Source organism: Alligator mississippiensis, chromosome 2 (genome assembly GCF_030867095.1).
Source record: "Alligator mississippiensis isolate rAllMis1 chromosome 2, rAllMis1, whole genome shotgun sequence".
NCBI classification, from domain to species: domain Eukaryota; kingdom Metazoa; phylum Chordata; order Crocodylia; family Alligatoridae; genus Alligator; species Alligator mississippiensis.
The window spans coordinates 211,660,060-211,673,383 of NC_081825.1; positions in this window are offsets into that span (position 1 = coordinate 211,660,060).

The window sequence follows — 13,324 nt, forward strand, 5'->3', positions numbered from 1 at the left end:
GAGGAGCTCGGGAATCCTCTCCGCAATGTCTCAGATACGGGCTCCTGGGAAGCAGCAGACTTCCTGGGCTAAGGGGTCAAGGCAGCAGCTTGCCCCCTCAGTCCCCCTCAGGATGGAGTCTTCCACGACAAACACTTTGCATTTTGTCTTAGGGAGAGCAGAATGTTTATGTGTCTCTTTTCTTGTTTGCTGGGCAATGGCAGAAACCTTCTTTCCAGCATTAAATGGTTGTGCTTCCACAAGGACAACATGGAGACACTCCAGTTTTCCTGGAAGACCATAAGTTCAAAAAAATAAAACTCTGAAGTGCAGACCAGGCCTAAGAAAGAGGAATGATGAGGTAGCAAATGATATATTAGAAGGCAGTTGTAAGGGTTCAAAAGCCCCAGAGCAGTGTTGATTGAGGATTACAGTTATCATAGTGGTTATGCTTGAGTGTCCACTTTTGGTGTTTTGTATAACCACATATTTGAGTGTTGGTACATTTGTGTACTCATAGTATGGTTTTCTTTTCATTTTGTACTCCTGAATATTTTTGCCCTATGAGGGGGCACATATCACATATGCTTCGTTTCAGTACCGGCTAAGGGTCTTGGGCCATTTCAAAACAGGAGCCTGGGTCCTGTGTCCCATTAGTTCATGCCTTATGGCAGCAAGCCTTGTTTGCCTGTTTTTCTGTCCCTTATTGTTTGTTTTAATGGATTATGCAACCTAATCATCTAAAACAAAAATAATAAGTGTGTTGTGTAGGCAAATGTGCACTTCAGATGTGTCCATATTTCTTCTTATGTGTATTCATGTTTGTCAGAAACTGTATAATAGGGAAAGTAAGCAGTGAGCACTAACAGTTGTTGAATAATTTTATGCCGTTTATGAAACTACTGCTCAACTCCATAGTCTCATGGGAAATGCTTTGTATGGGACTTAGTATAAGCATAATCCTGCAGTTCTTTAGGCAGAATTGCCAATTAAGACCTCACTTGGAATGTTCCCAATTAAAGAATGTACAATTAAAACCTATATGAAAGGTCTAGTACTGTAGGCAATGAATTAGTATGGCCAGATGCAAAATAGAAGTGTGCTGACTGACCCAGTTAAAGGCTTGCACAAACATAATGCACCAGTAGCACATTTATGAGGACTCAGAATCCATGGTTAGATCATAGATGGTTCTAATTTTTATATCTTCTATAAAATCAGTGAGTACTCAATGGATAGAGCTAGGGCAGTACTGTATTTATCAAAATACAAGATAACTTCAAATTTTAAATTACCCCCAAATAGTCTAGACATTTTATTATTTTTTTCATGTATAGAATCTAATTTTTGGAGGGTTGTCTTAAATCAGTCATCCCCCCGCTGCAGGGAGCTAAGCCATGGCAGGGGCACAGGCAGCAGGGGAGCCTGTCCCCCATCCCCTTTCCTCCCCTGCTGCCTCCCCTACCTCATCCAGTGTCTGTGCACCCCCTGTGGTGTCTGTACCCCTAATGCTTGCCCCTCACCACTTGCCCTCCTCATGCCTGCCCCTCATAGTGTTGGCACTCCTCTGTACCTTGGCACTTGCCACCCTACATCCTGCCTCTCACCACTCCTCCCCCACTCCTGTGTGCCTCCACTATGCCTGTGCTCCCTGAAATCTGTCTCCCTGCTTGCCCCCCTGCCTCCCCACTGCCTTTCCCTGATGGCTGTCCTCTATGCCTGGCCCCAGAGGCAGAGCCAGAGCTGCCACTGCTATCAACCCTGCTGCTGGAGCCAGAGTCAGCATTTGTTCTGTACTCTGGTTTGAATCAGAGCCCCAGTTGGAACCAGAGCTGTCACAGTGGAAGCAGTGATGGCAGGGGGTGGAGGGAGTACCAGAGGTAGTGGCATGCAGCTGGGGCAGTGACTAAAACTCCCATTCCAACCCTAGGCTCAGAATTGGAATCAGAGCTACAGCCACTGCTCCCCTGCTTATACTCAAATCAAAGACAAGGGATCCCCCCTCCCCCCCTTCTTGAATAGGGATAAAAAAGGACCCGATTTTAGATTCAAGTAAATATGGTACATATCATCTGTGTTTTCAAGCTTGGAGAGGATATATATATTCAAAGTGGAGGATCTGTCAAAAAAATCAGTCATGCACAGAACTGCCTCCCTCCCCCCCCCCCACCCTCCTGCCCCAGATTCTTCATTTAAATGGTCATAAAAATTAGGCACATGGCAGAACTTAACTCTCTCATAAAACTTGTATTTTGCAATTAGCTGATTATTTATTGGTTTGCTGCATTTATTATTAGGAATCCACCACTGTCTACTAACATTTTTGAGGCTACAAAGAAATACAACATTGCTAGTAAATTTGTCTTACTGAAATCATATTTTCTATAGTTTATACATAATTTAGAATAACTGATTTCCATGAAGTTTTATTGCTATATGTCACAGCTGTGGAGCTATCTGGTAGAGTATGCAGGCAGAGAAAGAAAGTACCAGATGGTTATGAATGGCAAGTACATTGGTTCTTCTGCATCCTGGCCTTGATTGATTCATTAAGGTATCTTTACTTGTTTTAATGTCCTTCACTAATCTTTGGTAATGTTGAGGAGAAACTAGTGGACTGCATCTGGCTGAATATCTACAACTCTCTCCATGATGGTGGAAAATGGGTGCTTGCCATAGTGACTATGATCCTGTTATTTTTAAATGGGATTTTAGACTGGACTGCACTCTACAATGAGATGTGGTTGAAGACCACCCATAAACTACAAATAAGTAGACATGGTGGACATAGATTATGGAAATTATTCTCACAGAGGTAAAATGAACACATTCAGAGCTAAATGGAAAATAATTTTTACTTAGCTTTTCACAATAGACACAGAACACCCCTGAGGGAACTTACTGACTTTAATAAAGAATTAGGAATTAAAATCTATGTCTGCATTATGCAAATCAGAATAGATTACCATAATCTGTCTTTAAAGTGTATGCAAAAAATACCATATAAACTATTCCCGCTACATAGGTGAGATGATATAATCTTGGGTGGTGTTGGTCTTGATCTAGTTAGGGCTGGTCCTGCTTTGAGCAGAGGGCTGGACTAGATGACCCGAGGTTCCTTCCAACCCTAATATTCTATGACTGTATACTGGCTGAGAAGGAAAAAAGATTGCTTACCGTTTCTCAGTTTAAAACCTCTTATCTATTAGACATTAGGAGGATTAGACACTGTTAGACAATAAGAATTTATCACACCAGTTTTTTTTAAGCTATGTTGGGGCCCCTATTCATTTCACCCAACTTAGGTTGATGACACTTGTCTATAAAACTCCATTGCTTGGGCCATGGCCATCTAAAACACCAGCACACTCTCCATGATTCAACACAACACTTCAGGTTAACTGAAATACCCAATATAATTGTTACCCAAATTTAAACAACAAATGGTGTTCAGCATGGAAGCTTGTTGGATGGAAGACATGTTTAGTGTGGAACATTGGTTCTCTAATCTTCTCCTCCATTTAGTTAGAATCTGTGTTTATTTGCCTTGAGAGTTCAGTGCTTCTATCCCAGAGTAGATATTTGCTCAAAGCAAGCAGGCTATATAACCTGTTCCCCCATCTACACCTAATTTTGAAGAATTCTAATTAGCACCTGCTACTTGCAACTACCCTGGGTTGGCTGCCTGGCAATCTACTCTGTACACCAGTGTGATTTACAATGATGTACAATGCAAGTTATACTGATATAAGTGTGTTGTCTGCCCAGCCCCCAAGGTGCTGTACTTAACATAAGCAGGGATGACAGAATCCAGCCACTGTGGACACAAGAAAAGTAAAGAGGCAGGAGAGAAAAGAACAAAGGAGAACAAGAGTTACAACAGCAACATTACTTTGTTACTTAGAGAATGTTTCCTTAAGGAACCTTGATTGGCCTTTAATATTTAGAATATTTTCTCTAGTTGTGGCCCTTTCTTCACCATGAACACTTTGAATTATATTATGGGGAATTTTACTGCAAATTTTGATTTCTTTTTAAGTAGTAATTGATTTACTTGATTTTTAGATGTCGCAGACTACTTTAAAGTACTTTAATTATAAAAATCTAATTCTAATTCATATAGTTTTCTATGGCAGGGGTTGTCATCCAGGGGTACACATACCCCTGTGGGTACTTAAGAAGGCCCTAGGGGGTATACGTGGTCAGGCAGGGACAGAGCACCACCACACACCATCCTGCACAGGCGCCACCTGCCCAGCCAGACACAGGGGAAGGTCATACGTGGCAGCTGCTGCCAGTCCGTGTCTGACCGTGTGCCACCCCCTCCCCCCAACTCCACATCTAGCTGCCAGGACTACACTGACCCGAAAAGATTGAAAACCCCTGTTTTATGGGGTCAAATAAAGCTTGCACTTAGGTTACAGGAATTCTTTGCACATACTGAAGTCAGAATAGGCCCTACACAATGGTGTTTTTTAAGAAAGTATATGGAAGCTGTCTGCCTGAGAATATCACACATTAAGTAGACATGGCTACAAAATAGATCTCTGATGCATTAAGTAGGACTTTCTTTTGTTAAACATACTTAAAGAAATCAATTCTAATAGAGAAGATCCCTTCTAAAAGTTAAATTCTATCACAGATCTAATAAAAAAATTTTGGTCAAAGCTAGTAACATTTGTTTCAACCGTAACATAAATTACATGACTTGTTACTATGGTCTCTAAAATAAAACCCCAAACTGCATTAAATGAGATTCCTAATGACTCATTAGAAATTATTTGAATCGTTTTGAGTTTTCTGCTTGTAGAGTGGCTGCATGAGAAGGAACGATGAGCTACTCTTTATAGAATTTAACTGATAGATGTCACAACATGAAACATATTTTAGTCATGTTATACAAATAACTCAGATGTAGATCACTGTTTTTTCAAAAGGTAAGCAAATATTCCAGAGCAAAGATATCAGAAAAACAATTCATTGTTATACAAAAAATTGTATTCTTCCTAAATAAAAAGTGGATTTACAGCCCAATATTCTTGACCACCTGCTCTCTTGATTCATCAAAATCCTACCTTCCTGCTCTTTCACTTTACCTTTCAAGTTATTCCTTCTGCAGACACAAATCTAGGTTTCTCTTAAATGTATTAATATTCTTTTCTCCAATTTCCTTCTCCAGTAACATATTCCATATGTTTACTTGTTCTTGTGTGAAACTGTTCTTGATGAAATCCTTAATCTAGGGTCCAGTCCCTAAAAATACCAATGTAAAAACTGCCATTGATTTTAATTAAACCTATTTGGTTTTTAATGTTTTAGATTTTGTTGTTGTTGTTGTTGTTGTTTTAGTTTGCTTTAGTTTTTTTATGGCAAAAATTTTGAACTAAATTATGGACAGTTACCCCAAATCTGGAAAAATTTTGTAAGTAAATTTCCCATTCTAGAGAAGCAACATCAAGCCTCCATACTGAAAATACCTCCATATTGTTTTTATCATCTCCTGACCAGATTTACACTTACAAGAGAGACTCTTATTTATATTTTATTTAGTAAAGAAAAAAATACAGATACAGACTTGTTTATTATAATGAAACTAGACATTAATTCAAACTCTCTTATCTGTACAGGCATATATAAAACCCAGTATATAAACAGATTGGGTAAAGTTAGCACTCAGCATACATGGGAGGACTGGGGATGTATTGTTTCTCTCAGCTGGAAGGTAGGCATAGACCCATTCCATGGGAGCTACTCTAGCCTAGTCACTAGAGAAATTTCTGCAATCCTTTATACAGCCCCACACAGGGCAAGATATGGGAATTTAGATCTTTTGGCAACACTGTATCCCCCTGATCATCCTAACCTCCTACACACCCATTATTTTCATGCTGTCCTGCTGGAGCCTCTTATGAAACAAGGTTCTGCTATCTGAGGTGGTACATATTTACTGGGTGTCTGACTTCCCTAAATCCTTTGCACATCAGAACTGCAGCATTTCACTGCCTCACAAGAGCATTATGAGATTTAACAAGTTAGCTATTCAACACTATGCTATCTCAGATTGTAGATTCTAGGAAAATACTACGGATTACTGCTTCAATTTCTTTCTTTCTTTCTACCTGCATTCTCTTCGCTATGAAGAATTTATCACATTATACAATCCGCTCCAATGATAACTTTGCAGTACACAAAGGACATGCTGTTAAAATGGCTTCTTTGTTCTGGTGGAGTTCAACATTAGGGAAGGGAGAGGCAGAATTTATTCCTTACAGCAGTATGTGGGGAATAAGGAACACACTTCTGTTTTCAGGTAGATCTATTTCTTTTTCTCCTCTACTTACTTTCTTCCTGCTGCTTTTGATGCACTCTTTTTAACATTCTTCATACAGATCACCATGACACTTTCTCCACAACAGTTTATATGGTTTCTTCATCATTTTTCTTTTCCAGTTATTCCCTGTTGATTCCTCAAATAGACACTGCTCCTGTTCCTATTTTTTCCCTTCAGTCTTTCTCCAGCTGCTCAGTTCAAACAGTCATTCCTAAACCTCAGAGAATGCTTTGGGTCCCAGCATTGCTTTCCGTTCTTTTACTAAAGCAGTATCAGCAAAACATTCTGAATGGAAAGAACATCATTCCATGTGTGCTCTGTTACACTGCCAAATGAAACGGGTGGATGTCCTCTTAATTTCACAAGCCTAAGTTTCTTGCATGGACTTGAGGATTCACAGCATAGGTTTCTGTTCCCAACTCTGATACTAACCTGTTATCCTCAGTGAGCCACTTCACGTCTCTGTTTCAGTTTCTCTCTGTCTCTCTAAAGGTGGTATAATAGTACTAAACCGTCTCTGTAAGGAAGCTTGCCATTTATGAATAAAAGCCTTTACTTATCAGCTATCCAGGTTGTAGCAGTATTGGTCTAGAGGAAGAGGCAATAAGGTAATTTGCATCATCACAGATCCTCACAAGAGGACCAGCTATGAACTGACTGCCCAGAAGAGGTTTCCATTTATTGAGTCCTCTGTGAAACCCTATGAAATATGAACTTTCATTTCTACCCAGGAGAACTTTTACAATCTTTTTTCCAATGCCTGATGAAGAGTGTTTGTGCCCAAAAGCTTGCAACTGAAGAAGTTTTTTTTCCAAAATCTTGTTGGTCTAATAAAAGATATCATCTCTACTACAAGTCCTGATTGCCTTTTACTTAATAGCTATATATTTATTGATCACTAATTATAGTCCCCTCATTTACAGAGGTTTTCTTTATCTTTGATTTTGTTTTTGTTTCCCCACTTCCATATCTCTCAATCCATATAGTGTGGTTAAAAAAGGGAACTTAGGATACTTGCAAGTAATCTTGGCTCCGACAGGCTCTTTGTCTCATAACCAAATGAGAAACCTGTGTGTGATCTTGGGAAAGTAATTTAATCCCCCAGATGCCAGGTCCCCACCTAATGCTTACTACATCTACTTCACAGTACTGCTGTAATGCTTAAAAAATAATATTTATTAAACACATCTCAGATTTAAGATTCTGTGAATCCTGAAGATGATATATTATTTTGATTTGTTATTTCTTTTTTTTTCTGTTCTACCATTGTTTGCTTTGCTATGAGGAATTTGCCATATTCTACAATCCACTCTTTAATGATGATGGCCTTTCAGATCACAAGGGACAAGCTCTTAAAATGGCTTTTTTTACTTTGGTGGGACTCTTCTAAAATTGTAGTACTAATCCCTGAATTGTGACAAGCTAGCCAACTGCATATTGAGCTGTTGAGTAATAACTTCACTTTTAGGTTTTATTACATTTATTTATTTATTACATTTTCCCTAAGCATAAAAATACTTCCTACATAGAAATTTTTAAAGTTATTGTTCAGATTAAATATTATTTCAGCCCCCTTTGTAGGGTCTTCCTTTCTAGTGTTGCCTCCTTATTCCTTTTCACTGAGGAAAAGGAGTGAAGGAGTTCTTCATTCTTTCAGTGAGCCTCACTGATGTCGATGCATGGGGTTTGTTTTATTCAGCAGGTTTCTTGTTTAGTATGAATGCAAAACATCTTTACCAAATGCACACTTTTGGTTTTCCTCTTGTGAAAGGCTTGTCATGTCTCTGTTTATGCTACAGCCTGTGCCTTAGGCATGTTTCCCTAATTGGAGCTGGCTGAGCTTTTGCTGCTTTCTTGGTGCCTGTCATAGACTGAATTACAAACAATGGTGAGACTAGTTATCCAGCTCACTTCATTAATGACATATGTTGCTAAAGCACATTGAGAGAATATGAAAAAGCTCAAATTTCAGCCCAACTTTAAAACCAGATGCCCAAAGCCAATAATGAGGAAAGGCGGCCATGGACAGTAAGGCAGAGTTTCACTCCTTGTGAATATTGCAGTTATTTGAAAATAAGACTAAAACCAGAATTTTAGGATTCAAAACATTCAGTATGGCTCTTTAATTTAAGGTGTTGCTTGGTTTTAATTTGCCACTAGGTGAAATATAATGGCAAAGGACCTATTCAAATCCTTAAAGCAAAAAATGAACTCTGAGATATAATCAAGAGCCCTGGGTATAATTTCAAATAGTAAACAGGTGAAAAAAATCACTAGGAACAAGTAGGTATGTTTTTTCAGACACAGTAGAAGTACTATCGGTAGAAGGCGGCAATAATACATATAGTATTATTGTTACATATGCAACTTATCTTCAGATGTGACTTATAAAAACATGTATATGCCACAAGGAAATTTGAGCATCTCTTGGACATAATACAGGCATAATGGTTACATAATTTAAGGTATTTCATGTTAATAATCTTGTCCTTTACAAAGGAAGCTGGAGGCAGCATATTCAAGACTAAGGGAGGAACTTAACCCTCCTCAAGGAATAGCTGAATTCTGTATTAAATGTTACATTGCTTAAAAGATGACCTGTAATTGTTCCAAATGGAGGTTAAGAAATAAGAGATCAATGGCAGAGCATGTAATGATCTATCTAGGCATGCCCAATGATCTGGTAAAGAAAGGAATACAGTCTACCTATAAAGCTAAATCTTACTGGTCAAGAGGTAAAATCATAACTTATGTAAGGTGATCCATTATACCCAAATTTTCTTTAAAAAAAATAAAAATAAAATAACCTGAACTATCTAGATCAGGAGTGGCCAACCTGTGGCAGGAATGCCGTAAGTGGCTTTCAGCAGACCAGGGAGGAAACTGGCAGCACATCAGCAGATAGGACAGGAAGCAGAAAACAGAGGGGGAAGCTAGGAAGAGATCACAGAATAGGTAGCTGAAAGCTGATCAAAAGATTGGGCAGAGAAAGGGGATTACAGGGGCACTCAGGGAGGGTGTAGGACTAATTTGTGGCATGCCCGCCAAAAAGGTTGCCTCCCACTGCTTCAGGTAAACCTTGAGAATACCCTGGGCTGCCTTCTTCTTTCAATTACATAATGAAAATAATGTAAATCAAGAGAAATTTCATCAAAGCCAAAAGATTTGTACCAGGGTAAAAATGTTAAAAACAAGAGTGAAATCAGGGTCACCTTTAATAGCTTAGGTAAAACCAGGCTGAAATATTTGGAAGTGTGTTAAACAAAATAAAGGAGACAGGCCAGGACTTCAGTTTTAATAAGGCTATGTCTTCCCATTAGCAAAGCAAGGAGTCAGAAGAATTAGCTTGCCTTGATTAACATGGACAGTGACTTGCATATTGTGTTGATACAATTGGATGGTATTCCCAAAGGGCATGTGTATACCACCAGTTTGCCACAAGCCTAGATGCTCTGACCATTTATACTATTATGTCCTTAGGTTATGTCATAAAAGAACTTGGGCCCATGCCTGGAACCTTGCCCAAAAGTTAGAACTCCAAGAGCCATGCTAATTAAAGCACCCGGGATGCATCACATGCATCACTGTCCCCATGCTGAAAAGTGGCAGCAGGGCACTTTGAACTAAATCTAAACAAACTTTAGTTTAAAGCACCCCACCGCCATTTTCAGTGCAGGGACGTTGGTACACATGACACTGGAGTCTGCTGGAGTGCAGTAATTACCACACTCTAGCAGACTCAATTAATTGAGCATTGGAGCAGCCAATCCTGCATGTATATAGAAGTTCTGAGTGTGCAGCTGCCTCAGATGTGCCTCCTTACTTTTTGTAGCATAGTCAGAGCAGATATACACTTTGCCAGGCATGGTTCCTTGAGTCTGACAACAGCAATTCCTCCTTCAGCCTGAGTCAGCTCCCTTTCTCTCTGCCAAGCATGGAGTCCTTAATTGAAGAATATAAAGAACAGGGAAAAGTATCCATTGAGAGGCCTGCTGAATATCAGTGGAAGCAGAAAAACCACTAATTAAGAGTCTGGAGTCAAACTCCAGGGGTCACCAGTATTCTTGAAGTCATTAGCAACCTTCCCAAGGCACTGCTCAGAGGTAACAATGAGGACAGTGCTACATCAGGGCTGGTTCCCAAACTTCAGTGCAGCAAATGCTGCCTGCCTTTCTTTTTTAAATTATTTTGTTGAGAAGAAAGGAATTTTTTACTTCATGTCATGGGGTTAGCTCACTACCACATGCTGCTTCCCTGTTAAAAGGAAAAAAAAAACATAACAGACAAAGGCCTTACTGCAACAACAAGTGGTCATACAACATGGCCTTGGGGGATTTTTTTTTTTTTTTAATTCCAGCAGCTTGGCCTACAGCTGCCAAAGCACTGCAGAAAGGGTTTGCCTGGTGTTTGACTCCCTGCCCTCCTGTCTTATCAGCCAATCATTTGTGAGAATAAGAGAGTAAAGCAGCCAAAGGTCTATGGAAAAGCACACTACAAACCCTTGGCTGCATGTTTTGATGTCATAGACTTGACCCCTCCCCAACCCACCATTAGCCAAGAAACTATTAAATGAGTTTGAACTGTACTCTGTTCCCAAGTTACTTCTTCTGGATTGCCTAATGCTCCACTTGATCTCTGAAGTGTGAAAATGCATAGATTAAAAAAAAAAAGTACAAGGTGTATGAGTTATACAATATTGCACATGGGACTGGGTATGGGGCCCATAAGTTCTCCTATTTCATCCCAGAACCCAAGGCAGGGATGTGGAGCACTATTTTGTTCAGGTAGTCTCCTGGCACTCACTACACAATCACCATGCCTGGTAAGCTACTTTATGGGATAGTGTCAAAATGGCACAGTATTCAACTGTCCAATGAATTCAGCTCTCAGCTGAATTCTGCATGCTCTGTGTGACCATCATCATCTGAGGCAACAGTAGGAGAAAGGTGTGCATTTTAGCAGGTGGTCAGTGACTCATGACCAGGCAAGAGCGAGGTAAGTTTGCTATGACTTCCTGAGCAAAGTCCAAGGTTTTTAACTTCCCAGAGGCAGAACTAACAAGTTTTGTGCCCAGGGCAAAACCCTGGAGGCGAGCAGGGGGAGGAGAGGGGCAAGCACTAGAGAGCAGCAAGGGTGCTGCTCCCCCTTCCCACAGCTACCTTGGTGCAGACTCCCTGGGGGTCACCTCTAAGTCAGTGCCTGGGGCCAATGCCCCAGTTACGCTACTGTTTTCACCTAGCCCTCTGCAGGTTGGGACCAAGAACAAAGGTAGGGCTAGTGCACAGAGGAAACAGTAGGGGACTGTTTTCTTAAATATCTTATCATTGCAACATCTGACCTTGATTCAGTCCTCAGAGATGATGAATGCAAGGTGACAGCGCATCCCCAACTTTAAATGAGGCAGTAATGATATATTTGTACATTCTTTCCTTTACAGGTATTTTTCTTGCCAGGATTTCTGCTACAGGGGATATAGATGGATTTTAATGCTGTGTTGATATGCACTGTTACAATGTAACAGTTACAGATGCATGATTCTGCAGTGATACAAAACTTGAACCTTATTTTTTCAGGGTTAAAGTTAATTATTTGGCTAACTTGTTTTGCTACGGGACTACAGGATCATAGCAGTTACTGTATTTACTCAAATACAAGATGAAGTTCTCCACCCCCACCCCACCCCAATTGGCATGGGAATAAAAGCCCTTCAATTTATCATCTCAATAAATACTTAATCTATTGTTACATTGCTTGCAAAAGCAGCATGTGATTAATTGCAACCAACATTGAGCATGACTATTAAACACATGGTCCACATTGGGCAAACATGCTGATGGGGAACCTACCACATTTTTTCCCCTTGAAATGCCATGTCCCCGGCCAAACCAGTTCTGAATTTTGTTGCCTGAGCAGAGCTCAATCGTTCAAGTTTGTGTGGTGCTACCACCAACAAGTATCCTGCCTCCCAGCTTCTTCAGCTTGGAGCTTCAGATCCTGCCTTGTCTATGACAGACATCTTGTGTGCAACCCCAAGCTCAGAGACCTTTAATTAAGATGCCCCCTAGTCTTGCTTGTTTCTAGCCGAAAAGTCATAGACACATGCCAAAGGAAAAACCTGAGAGCAGTCTTCCATCACCATAAATTGTGTAGCTACAGTATATTAGTGCAGCCTATCTGAATAAAATATGTGGTAGTTCCCATTAAAAACTGCTCCCCTCATTGATGACTCTTTTTAAAGTCATGGTGAGCCATTGCATACATTTTTACTTCCATACCTGAGCTGTGCCTTTCTTTCCCATCTGCAATGCTTCTTGCTTTTTCAGTAGCCTTAAATGTCTAGCAACCAGGAAACCAGGCCCCAAATAGTTCACCCATAACCCCTCTGTTGCCCCCTCTCTCAGCCTGGTACATATGATGATTAATATGGCCCCACTCTCAATGAGGTGAAGTTGGATAAGGATGCCCTGTGCCTCATCTACATATACATTTTTGGAGCATCCCAGGACTCATGACAAGAGCACCTGATTCCAGTCATGAGTGGGGGCTAATTAAGACATGGCTCCTTGGTAGTTGTGTTGATAGTGATATCTGGAGTGATATCTGGAGTACACACACATACTGGATGCATCTACATGAGATGGTTAATGCTCATTGACTTATTTGACTGTGCCCAAAGGACCAATTGCAAAGTTTAGAATTTGAATAATCACTGCTAAATCTGCTAGGATCTCAGTGGAGAGATACTTTCCTCTCCAGAGGTCTCTGAACAGGCCCAAGCTTCTCTCCTCAGCTCTGTCCAGTAACATATTTCTTGGAAAATAACATTTATGACTGCACAGTAGCTGTAGGCACTGCCATTTTTCATTTCAATCCCAGGACCTGCCATTTGACCCATTACAAAGGCAACCAGGCACCTCTGTTCCTACTTGTGTGCAATGTACATCTTGTATCAGAAAGCCCAAGGGCTCTGCAGTTGGGCACTGTTACCTGGTGCCACCTCATCTCATGTAATGG